The 20881-nt window shown below is 35.6% G+C and overlaps 1 pseudogene; it reads left to right on the plus strand.

Moving 5' to 3' along the window:
• Positions 1 to 20881, plus strand: part of LOC143389926 (RNA-binding motif, single-stranded-interacting protein 1-like) — a 146556-nt pseudogene that overhangs the window by 89184 nt on the left and 36491 nt on the right.

Here is a 20881-nt window from a genome sequence, read left to right on the forward strand (position 1 = left end):
TGCAGGCTGCTCTGCCTTGTCTGAAAAGAACATCTATATGCCTAGTCAAATGGCTATCTAGGTACCTTGGTGCAGCTTTATGTGCCTTTAATTTCCACTATGACTTTAGACTGTCATCTTTCAGCATATTTTCATTTATTGTTTTTAGCTACAATCAGGGCAGTAGTAGGAGAGCAATTCTAGGGAGTGAGCACACAGATAAAATATGTGGACCCCGGCAATAGTGAGGTCTACTTAGCCACACCTCATATTTCAGTTCACAGAAATGTTGCGTGGGGGTTGACATAAGTACTCCCTGTTGTGTTGTTGTTTATGGCTCTGTAGCCCTTTGAGAAGACCGGAGAATAAAGGACGGCAGAGAGCCAGTGTTGTTGAAGTAGCAGTGTTAGAGAGGGTGCCTACAAGCACCTGAGAGAGTTTCATGTTTTTTAACAAATGTTTTCTTGATGTTACCCTTAAATCCCACCTGCATGTCCTCCTCTCGCCATCCACATCAGTCGACTTTCTGCTTTACAGACTTCCTTTTGAGGCATCAGTCAACCTAAAGGAAACCAGCATGGTGGAAATTTCAGGACAACTTTGCATATCGCTCTTTCTTTGCAAGCCACATCACTGAATGGCATTCAAACTCTCACCGCAGGGCCACAGCTGATCAATAATTTCCAGGAGCCCCTTCTGACTGTCAGAGGCAAAATCCAACGAGTGCCACCAAACCAGTTAGAAACAGCACCCTGACAGGAAAATTCCAGGGCAGTCAAAAAAGAAATTATATCATTTGGTTATATTACTATGTGCTAAGACTCTTTCTTGACAGGAGACATTTGTTTCCCATTTTAAGGCTACACAAGGCTTTAACTAAGCATAGAGATACCTGGGTGATGAATGAGTGTTTCAAATAGCTACATTAAGAAATTGAAGTTGTCAAATCTATCCTTGTGATTTTGAGGGTGAGAGACAATCATCCAGGTATATACTAAAAGGTTCCATTAAAAAACTATTTTAAATGCTGTTATCCTGGTAAAGTCTCCCTTAATAAAATGGAAATAATGTTAGGATTTCTAAATTATTTTTTTCTCACTTTTCTGTCAGGAAAGTCTCTCATCTTTCAATAGAGTACAGTTATATTTTTCTTAGCTTATTTTTAAAAGTAATAATAGTAGATCCAGTTAGATAGTTGCTACATAATTAGATTTTCTAAAGTTCATTAATTAAAAAAAATTAAGTAGCACTTGTCCAGGAATATAAAAGCCTTGGTAAATATTTTTGTGTGCTGAAAAGTGAAGAAAAAAATCCACTCTCTTCCTTTGTATTTGTATATACAGAGGAGAAGATACAATGTTATAGACATCACTGTAATCAAAGCCATTTGTTGATGGCTTCGTGTGGAAAATAATTTGATCGGGGACAAGGAAAAGGAAACTGAATTTCTGGACTTCATATCTTCTCTTTGTGAATTCACACACTGATGACCAGACTCCTTAAATCATTATGAGTGGCCAAGGTAGAATTTGAAAAGAGATTTAGTTGACTCTATAGTCCTTTCACTTTCTTCCCCACAAGACTGTGTTTTAAACTGGGTGCAGGGTTATCCGCCTATAAACTCATTCAGGTCTGAGGCAGCAAGGGGGATCATTGGTTTGAGGCCATCCTTGGTAATATATGGGTAACATAGTGAGAATATCCCCCCTACCCCCGCCCCCCACAAAAGACTATATCTGAGTCAATGATAAAAGAATTTCAAATTAGCATATTATTTACTGTTTTTAGTATCAGTTATTTCACCTCTAAAATGGGGATAATTTTACATTCATTTCATGAATTTCAAAACTGCTATAAGACAAGATAATAGATACAAAGAAATCAACTTTGTAAACTCTTAATGATATTCTTCATCATCCTCATACTCAGAGTTTCAAATTAATTTATGGAAATTATTGGGTGAAAAACTCTTCTAAAAGGGAGCTCAGTTAATTTGATCAGCACTTTGAAAGGACCAGACTTGATGTAGAAGGGGAAAGGTTCTTGAAGTTTAGAGAGCATGGTATGGGGTATGGATAGCTTGGAGGCAAGGTCATTTAAATATGTGGAGACTCTTTAGACAGGATTGAGAGGAGGAGTGTCCTGTGAACAGCTTTGCAAAGGACGTGATGGCAATGAATCCTGTCTCCATTCATTTATTCAACAAACATTTAATGAGTGCCACTTTATGCCAGGCAAAAAATATAGGTGCTAGATTTATAAGATTTATAAGCCATGAGTCCTGCATTCAAGGAGTTTACAGGTAATGAGGCTTTGGATGATGAACAAATTGCTCTTGAGAATGCAACATGTTATAAAATTTTGTAGGAGCTACAGTAGGGGCAATGAGCAAAAAGCTAACTTTCTTCTAAAGGATGCTGCTTAAAATAGTGCTTTCTGTTAGAATTGAAGTTTGAATTTCAGAGTTTGTGGCCCAGTAGCTGACCCAGAGAAGTGAAGTAGCAGGATCAAAATGCTTGACAAAGAAATTTCTTTACCTATGGATGGAGTGGAGAGAAGGGAGGCAAAAATATCTGGAAAATGATGTTTTACATCATTTAGGTAAAGGACAGGGCCTGAACATATATGGATTTGAGAGGATTAATGGATGGTGAGTGCTGTGTCAAAGGTAAAGAAGAGACACAGTAAATATATTTATAAGCTTGAATGTTGTCAGAGATAATTGCACCTTTGATATATACACAGAAAGATGAGGAGCCATGCAAAATGTCAGCTTGAGTGAGTTAATTATTCCCACATAGAGAATACCAAGATGTCAAGCAATGGACTGACTGGGAAAATTGAATAGCTTGTGAGCATTTTCTGAATCAAGTCTTTCCTTTTGTGTTGTGTCCCCAAAAATATTATCCACAAAGATGAAATAAATGAGTCTGAGAAATCATAAAACAATTTTTTTTCAAGTTTGCCAAAAGAAGGTAAATAGAAACAATATCCCTCTATCCAGAATAAAATATTCAAGCACATTTGTTACATAGTTCAAGTAACCTTTGTTTTTTTTTTCCCTGTTCTATTCTCCTTGATTAGCATCAGTAAGTGAATTGACCCTGTTTCTGAATGAGACCTTCAAAAACAACTATTTCTTTGCATAAGTATGAATATGTAGAAACAGAGGACAGTTGTTTCAATTATACCTTCAAAAAAAGTGTTTTATCTTCATGCAGGTGCAACAGTCGTGGTTATTGTCGTTTAAGTTTCCAATAGTGTTGCTTTTGTCTCTGGGACTTAATTTGTGCTTCTCTTCTTGTGTTCCAAACTGATGTTTTAAATGGAGAAAACCATATTACATATTCTTTTTGGTGCTGTGCAAAATTTCTTAGGCTCACAATCTGATAATTATTAATTGATCATTTTTTGTATCCCCTGATACTTAGAAAGAAAAATATTTCTAAAATAAAATGAAGAAAAACCCAGGTGAGTAAACAAAGATCTGAAAATCAGCATTTACTTTTTCAGTGAGGGAATATGGCATGCACAAAGGATTTTAACTTTTGTTTAATGGAAGCAGTGCCTTCATGAAGTATGAGAATTTATAATTCTTGAGATCAGGAGTGTACTCCCAGGAATGTACTGGCAATTCAGAAAACACAGACCAAGCAGACAGTCATTTCATGGGCATAGTAGAGTCAACAAAAATCAGAGTGGTGGCAAAAAATAATGAGGTGTGCATGTTTATTATTTATGCACTGAGATGTCTCCAAATTCCATGAGAATATTCAGGAACAGTATAGTTTACTGATTAAAGGCATCATCTTATCAAACTCACCTGCTTCAAATCCTTTTTCTATGTAATTTTGGAATTTTATGTAAATTATTTATCTTTGGCGAATGTCAGCTCACACTATCCTATTCTGGTGACTAGGATAAAAAAAAAAGATAAATAGGTGACGTTTGCAAAGTAATCACTGACATTTGCAAAGTTCTCAAAGTGCCTGATATACTGAATAATTAAGAAGTGGTACCAACATTAAAATTGTACATTTCTTTTTCTTGAGTTAACTTTAAGGGTTTAATTCAAAGGACATTTCAGGTGTTTGTGGGTAGGGATTCAGTTACTTCTCCACCATATTTTTGTATGCTACTAGAGAAATACAATAGCCTAAATATTTTCTTTGGCAAATTCAAATTTGACTGGCTCCGACTCCAGAAACCTAGCCCTCAAAAGCTACTAGTGACTACTCAGATGCCTAGTACTGCTTGCAACAGACAGGGATGATTAAACTAATGAGCTTCCTATCACCAGCGATTTCCAGTAGTGTCGGGCACTCTAGCCTGAGGCTCTGCTCCTACTGCTCTCCTATGAGGCGCTTAGTCTGTCCCTTCAGACTTGGGTCCTTTTTTGCTCCCTTGAGAAATGGAGAATAAGCATGAATTCACAACTTCAATTCCTGATATGGGGCTTGTGATTTTGCCTCTCCGTGGCTGAGCTGAAGAATTTATTCATCCTCCCAGAATTTCCAAACATAGCTGTTCATTTCTTATCTCCAGTGTGTTTATTTCAGGGGGTAAAATAGATCCTTTTTAGATTTAGGGCAATTTTTAAACAAATGAGTTTCTTGTTCCACTTAGAAAAATCAAACCATGGAGAAGGAGGGGGCACTTCCTTTTCCTTAGTATAGATTTGTGTAAGCTGACAGGCCAAGGCAAAACACAGAGAGGCAATTTGTGCTGAGGTGGTCCATGTTGGGGACTGTCCCACTAGGTGCTCTTGAGAACATGACCATGTGGAACTGTTAACTATTGAGACTCCAAAGACCTTGCTTCTGTCCTTTGGTACTACAGGAAGGTCAGATGCACTAGGATGTTAAGAAGGACCTTAAAGTCCTCTCTGCTTTCCATCCTGTGAACTTGGCATATTTAAAATGTTGAATAGATTTTCAGCAGAGATACTCCAAAAATGAGCAGGCTGTCAAAACCTGGTTTGAAAGGAATCACATTTTCTGAAGCTTGAAACCAGTTCCTAGAAGTGGTGATTAGGGACATTCAGGATCAATACCACCTCTCCTAGTGACTTACACTAGAAGAACGGAATATAGTCATCTCTTCTGCTTGGAATTTGTCATTTTTTTCATTTGTATTATTTAGCATACTAAAGAGATCGAAACTTAGAAAACTGTTAACCATAATGACAAAGTGAATTAGTGCTGGTCTTAGAACTAGTGAGTCACTTAGCGCTCACTAAGAATTTGGCTTATAAAGAAAGAAAAAACTCATATTGTTTTGTAACAATTTCCTAGATTTTACATTTCTTTTCTCCTTTGAGGAATGGAAAATGTAATAATGATATGGCCATCATTTGAAATTAATTTCAAAAGCCTACTCAGTTTACTACTTAAAGATCAAAGCCTACATTTTTCTGACATTCTTTTGATACTAATTACCATTACAGCTTAATTGGCTTCCTTCTGGGGAAGGACACACACACACACACACACACACACACACACACACACACACACCATAGCAAGGTGGTTGCTGTATATGTAAAGACAAATATGTGTATGTGTATGTGTGTGTGTGTGTGAGTGTGTATATAATATTTATATACATATATAATATATATAAAGTGTATTATGGATATATATGCATAATATCCAGACACAAATGTGTATATCCAAATTATGCTGTTATTAGCAGTTAATTTGATAAAAAGCATTAAAATAACTGGGTTTTAATCATCGAGAATTGGTTTTATAAGACATATTAAAGTATTTAACAAAATAAAGCATAGTTGAAACCAAGCATGAGGGTGAGTTACAGATTTTGTGTAGGATATAATTCTGTTCTGTCCACTCTGAGGTTCTGTACAAGACCTTTTGAAATGTAGAAGCAGAAGCTATTCTCCTAGCTTTTTTTCTCTCTCTCTTTTTTTTTCTTCACATCTTAAAAAACTGGAATTTTATTGCTAGATAATATGGTAAAAAGATTCATTTTAAGGGTTACCTAACAACGTTGGTGGTGTTGATGAATAGTTGCAATTAATACATTCCCTTAATTAGTCTGATACCCAGAAGATGCACCTGGCAGGTCATTTTAATACTACAATTGATTTATAGCTGCTAGAAATGATTTTACCAGCTATCTTCAGAGAGTACAATTAGAGTCGATTTAATTTTTTTATGCATTTTCACTGAGGAATAAACATAAAAGGTCTATGTAATTAAGAACAAAGCAGCAATAATGTACTAATGGTTTATGGATTTTATTAATATTCAGCTAACATTAGAGGCAATTTTAGGAGAGAGCAACCTATTTTCTTTATGAAGTATTCAGTTTTTTAGTATCTGAGTGCTTTGTTTAAAAAATAAATCTTGATATCTTCTGATGAGTTGCTTCTATTTCTTATAGGAAAAATGTTATATAACATATGAAAAATAAAATAAAAATTGTAAGGGTTATTTATTTATTGATTGTATGCACATGCATTTACCTACAGTATCCATACTTTTCAAATACATGCAAACTTAAAAAATAAGTAATTAGGCACTTGTGTGTCTTAAGTTGTGCTTCCATTAATATAATTGTGGAGCAAATGGACGAACATTGTTAGTAATGGGGGAGTTGCAGTTTGTTGTTGAGCAGGTAACAGAATATTTCAAGTTCATGATTGCATATCTGGCTTCTAATTCTCTTATGTATATGGGATATTAATTTTGATAATTAAGAATCTTTGTTCTTCTCTCACTATCCAAAACATGAGACCGAGTTGCTTATTTAGTTTAAGATGGTTAGACAATGAGAAATCAGTTCCACAAATAAAGCTTATATTCCTTTGAAAGTTATTTATTTTTTTAATACACTATTCTTATGACTAATATGAACTGTACCAAAAAAAGTCTGGGAAAGGGTTAGTGAACCTCTGTTAGCTTAAGGAAAATGTATATATAAAAATCCCAAGCTAATTTAAAATTTATTCCATGACTATCGACTGAGGTCCAACTACATGTAAGTTACTAAGCTTAAAAGTACTGTGTGTATTAAAGAGGGAAAAATAATGTTTCTGTCAACATGAAATCATATGGTCTATCACAGAAGAATGGGGAAGGGAATTCATTGACTGATTCACAAGTACAAACTCAAAAGCTGCTGAATTCCATGAAAGGAAGTTGAGGGACCTATAAAAGGGTATGGCAGAGAGCTCCAATTGCTCCAACTTTTATGAATTATAGATTCTGACTTGGAAATTGACAGCCTGTTGCAAACACAGAAATGCATCACAATACCCATAATAAAATCTCTCCTCTGTCAACAATGCAGATTTTCTTGAAGTCATATCAATAGTTGAGCTTGTCTCTTCTTGTTTTGTCTTCTTTTCAGTGGTTGGTAATAGATTTGCAAAATCATTCAGTCTTTTGGCCAGATTTCCATCTTCTTCATGCTCTGCATTATAAAGACTGCCAGAAATGGTTAGCCATAGAGTTCAGGATCTGGTATTGTAAGTCTTTGAAAGTTAGTCATCTATGGAATATAAATTATCAAACCTTACAACATAGACTGCAAAAATAAAAACTATCCCTTCTGGATAACTGAGGTTCACACAAAATGAGTTTTATTTGTCTAGAACCATTAAGGCAAAATGATCTGTCGAAATGGTTTAAAACCTTTGAACCTGTACTTTTTTGTGTAAAAACTACAAGTGAAAAAATTCTGTGCCAGTTTATTATGTGGTGCAGTTACCCACAAAGGTTCTAACATTCTCTAGAGAGTGTTGGCATGCCAGTAGGAAACTATGTGATGACTTCCACTAGGATTAGGGCTCATGGGGACTTAGAAATTTCCAGTTATTGGAAAAAATGACATTTTCTTTGGTATCATCCTTGTGTGGCTGACAGTAGGTTAAAATATGATGCCTGTTGGCAGCCACTGCCTCCTAACCCTTTATCACCATTTCTTGGTTGTCTTGAAGGAGTCCTAACTGGTTCCTAAGTAACAGTACTGGGACTTCAGAAGGTCATTTTACCCATCCCCATGCTTCTGGGCAGGATGATAGTTAATGGTAGTTCATTATCTTGGCTCCCAGAGCTCTCTCTGAAACTAAATGCTGATGTGTGGACATAGTCACTTGCCTCTGGGGAACATGATGAGGCTATGTTGATAGGTTGTTTTTGTTTATTTTTGATTTTAGTGAATGAACATTTAAAAGTGAAATTCTTTCCCATTTGATTTTGTTTGCAATGTGGTTTAAATTATATCCTGCTCAGGTTCTCATGCTGCATGAGGTTTTTAATGCCAACCAGCATCACTGACAGCCATCTGTGCCTGGCCCCAGGCATGGACTCTCCTGGGATATGTCTACACTCACCTGTCGGAACCACAGGTTTAGGCTGCTAATATCGTATGAAAACTTTGCTTTGAAAGAAATAGGTATAAAACGTTAGTTCTGCATCTTGTGTAGAAGTCATAATTCTTACAGTTCATTGGGCAGTTCCTCCCTTTAAGCTTATGTATTGCTGATTATTTGAAAAAGCTCACATTATGTTACAATCTTTTTTTTTTGTTAACTTCTGATTTCAATAATGAAGAGTTAGTTGTCCCTGATGCTTCTCCTCCTCATTCCCTACTAGACTGCTTATGAAGATCCATAAAATAATGGAAATGAAAATATGTCAATCGGTGATTTCTAAATAATTTTTAAACATTCAACACACCAGTCTTTATTACCTACAATAAAGCAGGCAGATATATTTCCTTATTTCAAAGAGTGCTCCCTGACTCAGAGCCTAGGTTCTGAGTCACCTCTACATGGGTGAGTTGCTGGAGCTGGCCAGAGACCATGATCTCTCTATCAGCAGCAGCATCCCTATCACCTGGGAGCTTGTGAGAGATGTGGACTCTACTCTATGGTAATCTAATGTATCAGAATCTGTTCTTGAATGTGATCTACAGGTATTTCGTGTACTTACTGAAGTTTGAAAATTACTATTGAACATCTTGACACTATCTATCAATATTATGCATTAAGAAACAAATATGTTGAAAGAAAAGACTGTACCTGTTCAGAATGAAAGTTTTAACCAAATTTGTTGTGTTTTAGCTCATGCGAAGTATTTTTAAGTTAGGGGATTTTGTAAGAAAACAGGTGGTTGTAATCCCTTACCAGTTTGGGGATGAGTGGATAATAAACTGTCCTTTTTATTTTTAATTGCAAGATGCTTGAATAATTAATTTTCTGCATATTACCACTTGTATTAAATGACTTGAGTGATGACTTTTGTTTTAATATGACAGAATGTCCAGTGTCAGTTATTTGTCCCTGATTCCATCTTACTTCCTTTCCATGTAAGCCCTCTAAATGACGTCATGTTAGTTATCCTTAAGAAAGGAAACCCACAAAATAATCTCAACAAGTTTAAAAATGCACAGGAGACATTATTTTAATAAAATATACCATCTGATAATAATGATTTTAAGTAGGATTCTGGATGAGTTATTTTTATTCATTTAACTCTCCATCTGCATGAATATTTTTGTAATAAGTATATGTCAATTTTATGTTTAGAAAATTATATTATTTAAAAGTAAGACATGAAGTTTTGTTCATGCAATTAAATGAAACTATGTATAAAACTGCAAAAAGCCTGAAAGTATGTTAAAATTTTTGATGTTTTTATTTTTATATATTGAATATCTATTTCTCTTACAGCAGTTGACACAGAGTTTCAATAAATGTTCAGAAAGTATTTTTTAATGTGAGAATGCATGGGTGAAGATATTGGAACAACAATGCACAAGAAAATCATATTGAGTATTTCTTGGTTTATTTCTTTGCAGTTAGTATTTATATTGAGCTATTCAAAATATACATGTTTGAGATGCTATTGTCTACAAGGATTGAATCATCCTGGTTAACTTATACACATGCAATCAAGTCAGATTAGTGATGAATAAGTAGTCTTCAATGCCCTCTTCCTATTTCCTTTGTCTCTAACATGATGGCATTTTGTAAACAAATGGTTTAATAAGCTTTTCCAAGTCTTAAGAACCTATGTAGCATATTGTTCCTAAAAAAAGCAGTTTACTCTGAAATTAGTTAACTTTTAAAAATCTCTTTATTATAGAGTAGAATGAATTATAATCATTGACTAGTTGAACTTTGGCTAGAAGTAACAGACCACAGAATTTGGAGATTTTAAATGTATTGAGGTTGGGAATTTTTATGAAAGTACATTCTTAGTGATAGAACAAAATATTTAGGGGTGAGGAACTTCAGACGTCTGCATTTGGAAGTAAATTCTGAAAACCATGTAATCATAAAACATTTGGATCACTAAGTCAAAGTGCAATAGGTTTTTTTAGGCTAAAATATGCCCCTTATAATATCATGATTAGTTAGCATATTCATATCCATCATCTTTAGTGATCATTTCCAGAATTTAGAGGTAGCTACTCATATTACTCAATAAAGAATAAAGTTAGAAGCATTGAAAGGACTGCCCATATGTATCACCAGTGAAGGCCAAAGGCAGCCTTGGACTCCCAGTTAAGAGATTTCAAACCTCAGGTGCTTCCAATGCAAGACAGTGATAAACACATGATAGCTGACAAGTTGGAAGTTACTGTTACCTAGATAGGCAATATACTGTGGTGATCCAGATTCAAGCTCTTGAGGAAGAGAGCTGGGTTCAAATACTGCCTCTACCACTTACTCTGTAACTTTAGATAAGTACTGTGACTGTCACATGTGTATCTTATAGATGAGTTTGGAGTTTAAAAGAGCAGCGATAGGAAAAGTGGTAACAACAAAGCTTGGCAGTGGTTAAGTGCTCAGTAAATGTTAATTCTTTAGAGAACTTAAGATTAAGCCTAGAATAGCTCTAGGCATTTTGTATGTATTATTTATATTTAGTCTGTCACAAAGAACGATTTTTTTTAAAAAATTCCAATTTTACAGAAGAAACCAAATTAGTATAAGAACTGTATAAAATTAATTGTGAAACCAGAATGGTAGCTTAAGTATAATTCCAAAGCCAATCCTGTTAATTTTTTTTATTTTTAAATAACAGTAACTTTTTTTAGAATTTCAATTTTTTTTTTCATTTTCTTTTTAAATTATTTCTATAAATTTATATATGACAGCAGAATGCACTAAATTCTTATTACACATATAGAGCACAATTTTTCATATCTCTGGTTGTATACAAAGCATATTCACACCATTTCAAATCTTCATACATGTACATTGGAAAATAATGACCATCACATTCCACCATCATTTCTAACCCCATGCCCCCTCCCTTCCATTCCCACCTTTCTGCCCTATTTAGATTTTATCTATTCCTCCCATGCTCCCTCTCCCTATCCCCAAAGTTTTAACGAACAATTTTTTTTTCAAATTAGAGATGCTAGGAATTCTTGTGTTAACTTATTTTTATTCCTCTGGTCATTTTAAACTGAATGCTTTTTATTTGTTTTTATAAAGCTCTATAAGATAGGAGGATGATAATGATTTGCTATTACACTAGAAAGTTATTGAGAACATGTTTAAGCAGAAAAGATCAGTGATAGTGCCCCTGTTAAAGAAAAGCAAAATATGTGAAAACATGAACTTGATGAAAAATGTGTTCTGTCTCTGTGGGAATAAATTCTCCTGCTTGGTATTTAACTGCCTTTCTAAGTTTTTATAGTTTCACCCACACTTTTCTTCTGATACAATATCTAGTAGTATTTAAAGTAACTATTGCCCATAATTGGTATTTACTACCATATCTTTGAAGTTGATCATTATTTTCCTCTGATGGTATGCCTTCACAATACCCCCCACAGAGTTCACTTGTACTGTGTTAATTTCCCATCTCTTAAAACAGGGATGGAAGAAGCATGGTTTAGAAGACAGTATGTATGTCTTATGATAGGCAATTAGGAAATTGAAATAAATATTTAAGTGCTTAATGGGGTTGGCTGTGGCATACTATGCCCCAATGAATTAGTGATTTGCGAACTTTGCAATAATTTAGAACTATGAATCTTGCAGGAGGGGCTATTACTTAATATATTATGAAATAAGTCAATGAATTACATCTAGTTTCAATTGACTAATCATAGTCCTATCAAAAACTAGATATCATTCCCAGCTTCTACTAAAACTTGTTACTACTTAGCAAAGTGGACCAAACTTTAAAGGAGAAAACAACCGGCCTACTCTTTCGCCAAAGAAGTTGTCCTTTTCATTTGGGATCGAGGCATGTTTCCTTTATTGCAAAGGGCAGTTCATATTGAGGCTGTCATTTATATTGATTTTCTTTTTTCAAAATGACACCTCCATGTAATTTTTTTCTGTAGAAAAATTGGACTTCAGTGTTCAGGGTCATTGGTAAGAGATCTTTCACTGATTCTAAATTTATTTAAAATTTTTAGGAAGAAGGAGAAAAAGAAAAAAAAACACAGACCAAAAATCCCAAGGAGAAGTAATATGCACCTTACTTAGAAAACACAGTGCATTTTAAATGGACTTGCCAAAGAAATCTTAGGGTGTTTTTCCCCACCTTTGGTAATTTAATAACAACACATGGGGATTCCTTTCTTGGAATTTTGTGAAACTTACAATTATCATAGGATGGAGTGCAGTTTGTTTGCTCCTCAAAAAAGCAGAGATGATTTTTATTGACCAATCTTTGATCCGAGAGATTAAAGAAAGTACTGCATGAGCAGCGAGAAGGATAACACCACGGAGGTCAATAGGCTTCTCTGATATTGGAAATGAAAGTGAAGCATTACATTGGGAGATAGGGTCATTTAGCATTCTTACTGGGAACTCAGGACTCTTTCTTTTTCTACCTTTTTTGGAAAAAAATATTAAATTTGTGAATAGATGTCTCCATGACTCAATACCATGGTCACATGGAGATCATTTGGAGGGCTCTAGATTCACCAACATAATTCTGTACCATGCTTTTTAGCCCAAATGGCCCTGGCTGCCACATTCTCACACCCTTGATTGAAGTGCCTCTGGTAGACTTTTGGAATGCAGTCTGAAGGCTTAGTGACTCATTTTTTTTCACAGCGAATACATTTCCAATCTCATAGAAAGTTTCCAATAACTATTGTAAAGATTATGTTTCTTTTGTTTTTTCTTTGAATCTGTGAAAGAAGCAAAATTCAAGTTTAGCTGAGTTTTGAAAAAACAGGATGTAATAAAACCACATTGCCATTATTTGACATTTTAATACACTTCTATTCAGTGGAAAATTCTCTAGTCTACTATCTTTGAACTATAGTCAAAAGAGTTGCCTTTTTTTGCCCTTATTTTCCTAAGTAGAAAGATATTTTGTCCTTTTATTTTTACTCCGTGCCAGGGATTCAGGATTGGAAGTGTAACATCTGGTGTGATTGTGACTGGGGATAATACTGAAACGCCATTGTTTATATAATATTTACCAAGACTCCTGAGGCCTGACAAAATGTTCATGTTATGCTTCTTCATTTCTTTGAAAGATTGCCAAAGAAATTTCATTGAAATAGCCACTTCTATCTCTCTTTCAGTTTGCTAAGGACATATGCAAGATTCAGGCAAATCGCTTTAAACTTTTGACACAGACTATGTTTATCAACATTTTTATTTATAAATTTAAAATATCCTTACTTTTCTCTATAAAAGGAATTTTGGTTATGACAGGACTCTCACTATGATGTCAGTATCTTACCAACTAGAACTAGATGGTTGTTGCCCCCTTAAGTTCTAAAGGTGATTTAGTATTCAGATTGAATTAACAAACTTAAAAGTTTACATTAAAATTATTGTTTCCTCTTATCTCTCAAACACCACCCAGGTTATTTTTCTTAGCAAGAGCATATGAGTATATTCCACACAGCACACCTAACCTATATCAAATCATCCCCTTCCAATTTAATATTGTGATTGATAATTTACATAACTCTCTTCTCCTTGGGGAACATCATATCTTTGGATATTTGCAGGGTCATACTCTTGTGAGTTTGCATAATTTAATATAATTTCTCCCTGTTTTTTACTGCAGGTACTATTTTTACATTATTTATTTAGATCCTCCTGATATCATTCAGGGAAATTGAAGTTGTTTGTGCACCATTATGTCTCTCGGTTGTAATTGACATTTGAACCTTAAATTATCTTTACTTTCATGCCTAGTTAGTAATCATCTGACTACATGATTAGACAGAATGAAAATAAGGAAAACTAACTGGAGGAGTGAGGTGGCTCAAGCCATTTGTTTTTTCCAGATAAATACATGTCAGCTGCTTTCAATGTGTATAAAATAGATGGTTACAATATTCAAGGTGGTTTAACATGTTGCACAGATACTTAGGTTTCCTAGAAATTTAAAAACTTGTTTTAGTCCTCAAAAATCAATCATGAGAAAGGTATAGGAAACCAAATGTGAAACTGTTTTAAAGTTAACTTGGGAGAAAATAGAATTTTGGAATTTACCACGTACAAATGAGGAAACTTGCAATTCAGATACATGAAGTAAGTTATGTGTTTCCCAAGTTTTACTTTGAAAACTACTTCTTAAAAAAATTTCTTAAAAATCAAAGATTTTTTTCCCCTCTATTTTTTGGAAGACAAGCATAGTCAATGATGTTTTTTCTCAAAGTTTGTGCTCTCAGAGGGTGTGAGGTGAGATACACATAATTAAGTTATACGATTTCTTCATTTTCAGTAGGCGTGCACTAAATTTTAGTGTTCTGCATTTTTTCCATCTCCTCCTACATCTATAGCACACTAAGGAATTTGAACATATTTCTCATACACACCCTCATAAAATGAATGATTAATCCCTGGTGCATTTTTTATATTCTTGATTATCCATTTCTTACACACATGTTGCATGCACACATATTAGTGTACTGTATTGTTATTAGAGTTAGAAGTAGCATTAGTAAATTATTTATGGATAATGACAGAAGTCTTTAGTAAAAATGAAAAGACCTATTTTATTATCGTTAAGTGTGTTAAACTTACACACAGGCCCACCAGCCCTCTGTGATGATCCGTGCAGCACTGGCTGTGGAATCACCAGGCATAGAAGAATGCAGCAGCTCTCCACCATTATTATTTCATAAAAGCTGTGCAGGTCATAGAACTTTAATAATTGTACAGACTTGTATTTGACCATAGACATAGTGTTGGTAGAAGAAAATACTTTCACAGAATACATTTCCTGTGTTTTTATATCAAGATTGTCAGATAAGTACCCATTCGTCAAAGCTAAACATCAAACTGTAACCCAAAGATTCCGAAGGGAAGACTGGCCATTCCCTGTTTTTAGTTAAGTATTGAATTTGGAATTTCCACAGCTTGCCGCTTAATAAAGAATATTTTGTACTTTAAAGTTGCAGGTGTTTGAAAAGTATGCGTGTTATTTAGATTTAGACATTAATAAGAGTTCTTCTTTATAACATTTTTCCTTTCTTTTTCAGATATGGGAAAATAGTTTCCACAAAGGCAATTTTGGATAAGACAACAAACAAATGCAAAGGTATGTTTTCAGGGCTGAATATTTGCTAAATCATAACTTTGAAATGATGGAATTTTGAATCTGATCTTAGGTTACCAGATTACCCCCCATTTCATTCAAAATCAAATCTCATGTGACACCCAGTTTCTGTCTTGCACAACATTATCACACTGCTTACATTTGTTTTGTCCCTGGTTTGGGTTTTGGCTGGAAACTCAACAGCAACTTCCAGTTTGCCAGATTTCCAGATTTGGCGCCAGTAGAGTTAACATGCAAAATACTAGTTGGCATTTAGCCCCTACTTTTAAAAGGGGAGTAGAGTTTAGAAAATAGCTTTTCTTTCTTGAGCCTGAGGAGATTAGAGCTGCTTACTGAAGACCATTGGACTGTACTAAAGAACTGAAAAGATTACATATTGTGCAAATTGGCTCTATTAATTAGAATAGAGTAGTTTTAAGCAGTACTTAATTACATGTTTCAATACTCCCAATTGTTCTCTGCTGAATGCCTGTTGACAATATTGGCAGCAGGGAGGAGAGAACCATTTTCACTGACCAAATTGTTATGGGGAGGGGAGGTCATGCACCCCTTTGAAATATGCTGCTGCATTAATTTGATGCACTGACCTTCAGTTTTCCGTGTAATTAGGATGAGCTCATCCAACTCCATGAGCTGGAAGAGGAGGCATCTGCAGTAGGCAGCTCGGATGCTCTGTGCTTCTGACTTTTAATGATCCAGCATCTTAACAATAGGCATGTGATTTCTAGGAAAAGGAAAGAATGGAGTCAGCTGATTTTGAACCTAACTACTGACCCCATGAATTGAAATAAGGTTGACAGGAATAGGCAGAGAAGGCAAATCTCCTCATTAATTAGACCCTTGTTTTTCAAGTAGTGGTGACGGGGCAGTGGCTTAGTACAATTTGAAAAAGGCGAAGAACATAAATGCACCCTCCTCTTAAGCCAGCCATTTCCTTTAATCTAGACTTGAAGTGGTTCATTGTATTTCTGTCTCTTCTTCAAAGTGCCTAGATTTAAAGGAGCTATTGTGACAAATATCTAAGCCCATGTTTAATCAACATGGCACATTAAGGCAGTTTTGCGTTGGGACTGTGCTTTATGTAGAGTAGTACCCCATAAATATTTAAAATAAATTAGAGAGAGTTAACTTGTAGACTCAAATACATACACTTAGTTGCCACGATTTGTCTTACTGAACACTTATAAATTATTTGGGAGAACAGACACACACAAAATATTTTGGTTTTATAAAGAAAAGTAGACTTGCCAGCATAAAACAGGAAACTGATCTCAACAGTTTCAAACCAAGAGAGACATTTCAGTAGATAATGGTTTTGGCCTTATCCTACCTCCCCTCCTTTTCTTCCTGGCCTAACAAGAAATCTTACAAAGCAGTTCAGTTTGCTGCAAAGCAGAGCTGCCCTAGTAAAGTGAGGGAGAGGACCCAGAGTCCTCTGGTTGCAAAACCACCACTGTATACTCTTCTCCATTGACAGCCTATTCCCTGGAAGCCAACACTCTACTAAGTGCCCATCCTGATTTAGAAAGGGTATGGGTACAAATTAATGCTACATCTCCCATATTTTTATAATGCACAGCCCTAATATTTGGAATGGGTCCACAGATAAGTGAAGAGGCTAATGGGGCTTCCAAAGAAAGGGAGGTTGTAATTCAGAACTGACTTTATGTATAAGTCCACTGGAGAGCTTTCCTTCACCTGGGCTTGGGGAGACACTACCACTGTGTGGGCGGTGATGAGACCCTGCAGGGCGCTCTGCCTTGAGCAAACCTCACAGGACTTGATGCCAGCAGACACCTTGGAAAGGAGGTAGAGGTAAGAATAGGAAACCAGAATGAGAGAGTTTATGGGGGGAAAATGTTAATAATGTTAAGACAAATAAGAAATAACATGTAATTTAGCTCATAATAATGTTAGATGGCATGCTACCCAAAGCAACTTACAATGATAGGTAGGTAGGTAGATAAATATAGGATAGATAGATTGAGAGGTGGATATAGATAAATTAATACATGAGATTATAGAGCATTAGTATAAATGAATGTTGCTTGTATTATATATTAATTTTTAGAGATTAAATATGAGAATTATATGCATGGAAATAAAAATTCATAAAAGGTCATAGGTCATTTTGTCATAAATCATATTTTGGAGCCTCTTTGGACAAAATTAAGCTAAGGAATATATTAAATCTGAATAACACTTGCCTTAGTTATTGAAAATTCAATTGTTTAATGCTTCAGTTTCTGTCAGAATTTGGCCAACAAGAGAGATTTGAAGATTTACCCACACCATTCTATGTGGCAGTTCAGGGCAGAACTTCCAAAGGATTGATTATGTATCTGATCATTCATACATGGCTGCACATGGACCAGAACATACACACTTGTAATCAAAAAGGGTGAGGGCAGATCAGACCAAGAGGTTGGAGATATATATAATAATCACACCAACAGGAAAAACTAAGATAGAAGCAGAAATTGAGATGACCTGCTTATTGCTATTTATTGCAAATAGCAAAATTGGTGGAAAACTTTAAACATCCACTCGTAGAAGCAATGTCATTTGATTGTCGTGGCCATGTGTTCATTTATGACCTGCTGAAGAGTGCACACATGCATGTGCATCCATCCTCAGAATACGATAAGTAAGCAGTAACAGCAAATTTCTCAATAACACCCAAAATACGTTTAACCTGATCTCTAACCTGGCAGTTGAGTAGCATCCTCTGCTTTGGCCTCGATCAGCCTCCTCTTCTTTTCCTCAACCTGGCTGTTTCACTATTGTCTAAATCAAATTGGGCATAATTTCAGTCCAATTCTAAGTACTACAAGGAAGCTGCATTAACATTCATCTCTCCTGAAACATCTCTCTGTAATCGATAGTCTGTCTACTCTATTTCATTACAACTTATTTTGTTACCAGGCAATATTCTGGGTACCAGTGCTACAAACTGGACTGTTTCTGAGGCTTTATCTTTGACCACGTTGCTGTGTGTTTGTCTATTTTGACACTAGTACCATGCTATCTCAATTATGTACCATTTCTTCATAATATGTGGAAATCAGTGACAGACTGACTCCACTTCCACACAACCTCCACTTTCACACAACCTCCACATGGTACTTTCCTTTTTTAAAATGTACTTACTTTGAAATTAATTTTGTAATAATTGATATGAGTTCCAAGGGAGACTCTGGTACTTCACTTGGAGTCCTGTTCCTTTAAACAGTGTACTAAGTATAATGGAGTTATCAGACTGAATGAAAATCTACAATTCTCTGTTTTAATACAGCCATGCTCTCAGGATCTGTTGAGATTAATGGGGCTGCTTGCTCGTATGCTGTGGAAGTCCTGCTGTTTGTTCAACTTTTCTCTTTTATTGCTTGTTGTGGTTTTTCACGGCTAGGTGCCTCCATCCATGTGCTTGCTTTGTAGCCCTATCCTCATCAGAACCCCTTTTTGCCTAATTTTCTGCTATGATTTCTTGAGGCCTGAGAAAACAGATGACCAGCTTGTTAAAAATGTGAACCTATGGATAAATAAGCTTTAGACCACAACCTCTTATAGGTGGTTATTTGTTTTTGTGTGTGTATGTTGCATTTTGGTTTTAGACTTTAGGGCATGAACTGCTCCAAATATTTTAGGTGTCTGGAGGCGTTTTCTTTCCCTCTTTCTTTTGAAGAGATACAATAAGCTGTGTTTTAGGTAAATAGTACTTTTAGCCAATTACCAAAGTTTAGATTATCTTATATTTTGGGTATCTAATGATGGTACTTTTTTTAATTTTGAAAGTAAGATTCTACAGAATAAACATACTTTTTGCCAGGCATGGAGGCGCACACCTGTAATCCCAGCAACTTCGGAGGCTGAAGCAGTAGGATTGCAAGTTCAAGGCCAACCTCAGAAAATTAGCAAGGACCTAAGCAACTTAGAACTGTCTCAAAAAAAATAAAAGGTTGCGAGGGCAGGCCTGGAGATGTAGCTCGGTAGTAAAGCATCCCTGAGTTGAATACTCAGTACCAAAAATATAAAGAAGAAGAAACAACATAATTTTTGCTGCTGTCATTTGTCAGCCCAGTGGGATGGCTCTTATCTTCATTACCACATCATTAAAAGCAATATTTCTCTGAAGTTGTTTCCTGCCCCCTCCCCACCTTTTCTAACTTTGGTTGGCAGCTGAGATGTCATTGTTTTCATAGTAACAATAGGACACCTAAGAAGATCTTGCATGGAACAAAGCCAGTTCTCCTCTCCACACGGCACACACACTGGGAAGGGAGGCTTGTCCAGCTCAGAGTGACCACCAGGAGGAAGAATTAAGGATGTCACTGTACTGTGGCTGTGAACACCTGTGTCCTCTCATGGGGTTTTCCGTTTCTTTTGTCAGAGTGGAGACAAAGTGGAGTCATTCTTCTACTTTTCACATAATCATAAAGTAATGACTTAATAAAAACTGTGTTTTGCATTTCAGGTTATGGGTTTGTTGACTTCGACAGTCCTGCAGCAGCTCAGAAAGCTGTGTCGGCCCTGAAGGCTAGTGGGGTTCAGGCTCAAATGGCCAAGGTGAGTCAAGCACTTTGCTCCTGAAGCCTCTTCCTGCACCATTCTTCGCTCCCTCTGTCCCTGCTAGCCACAGCTCCTGCTAAATATCTACCCTGTGTCTCCACATCCACAGCAGTAGTACTCTGACAAATATTATACATTCCTCATAATTTTCCATGGGAAGGAGGATTTATAAATACATACAATTCACATAGTAAATTACATAACATGTAAATAAACTTTAAAAAAATTTCTCAGGGTAAGGAATGTGCCTGAATGTCCAAGGATTACAAAATGGAAACCATAAGTTTCTTGCTTAGTGAATAGCTTAGTACAGTACACATAGATACTAATTACTGTAAGACATAATGTTTACCTTGAATTTTTTTTTCTTATGACAGCTTCTCTCCAAGTCTTTCCCTAGAATCTACAGTAGCATAATTTAGAAAGGTGAATTGAGTTAACCAGCCAGTTATTGTCTCTTTCTTTTCATATTATGCTCTTAAAATTGAAGTTAGTTTAAGATGCCCAATTCCTTTTTCAAAAGACATGATGATGCCTTATATTGGATGCACTCTGGAAGGGTGACCATCCCTGATCTCAGTTACACAGACAGGTGCAGTCATGATTACAAAGCTGAGGAGACCTCCAATTGTGCTCCTTCCTACTTTCAAATAGGCACAATCATTTTATTAAGAAAAACTAAGATTCAGAAAAGAGAAGAACCATGAAATGGCATGTTTGTATTCTGTAACAGACCTTCTGAAACTACCAGGTTTCAAGTTTGAAAACAGATACGACAGCAATTGAAGATCCAAAGACTGGAA

Source organism: Callospermophilus lateralis, unplaced genomic scaffold (assembly GCF_048772815.1).
Source record: "Callospermophilus lateralis isolate mCalLat2 unplaced genomic scaffold, mCalLat2.hap1 Scaffold_74, whole genome shotgun sequence".
NCBI lineage: Eukaryota > Metazoa > Chordata > Mammalia > Rodentia > Sciuridae > Callospermophilus > Callospermophilus lateralis.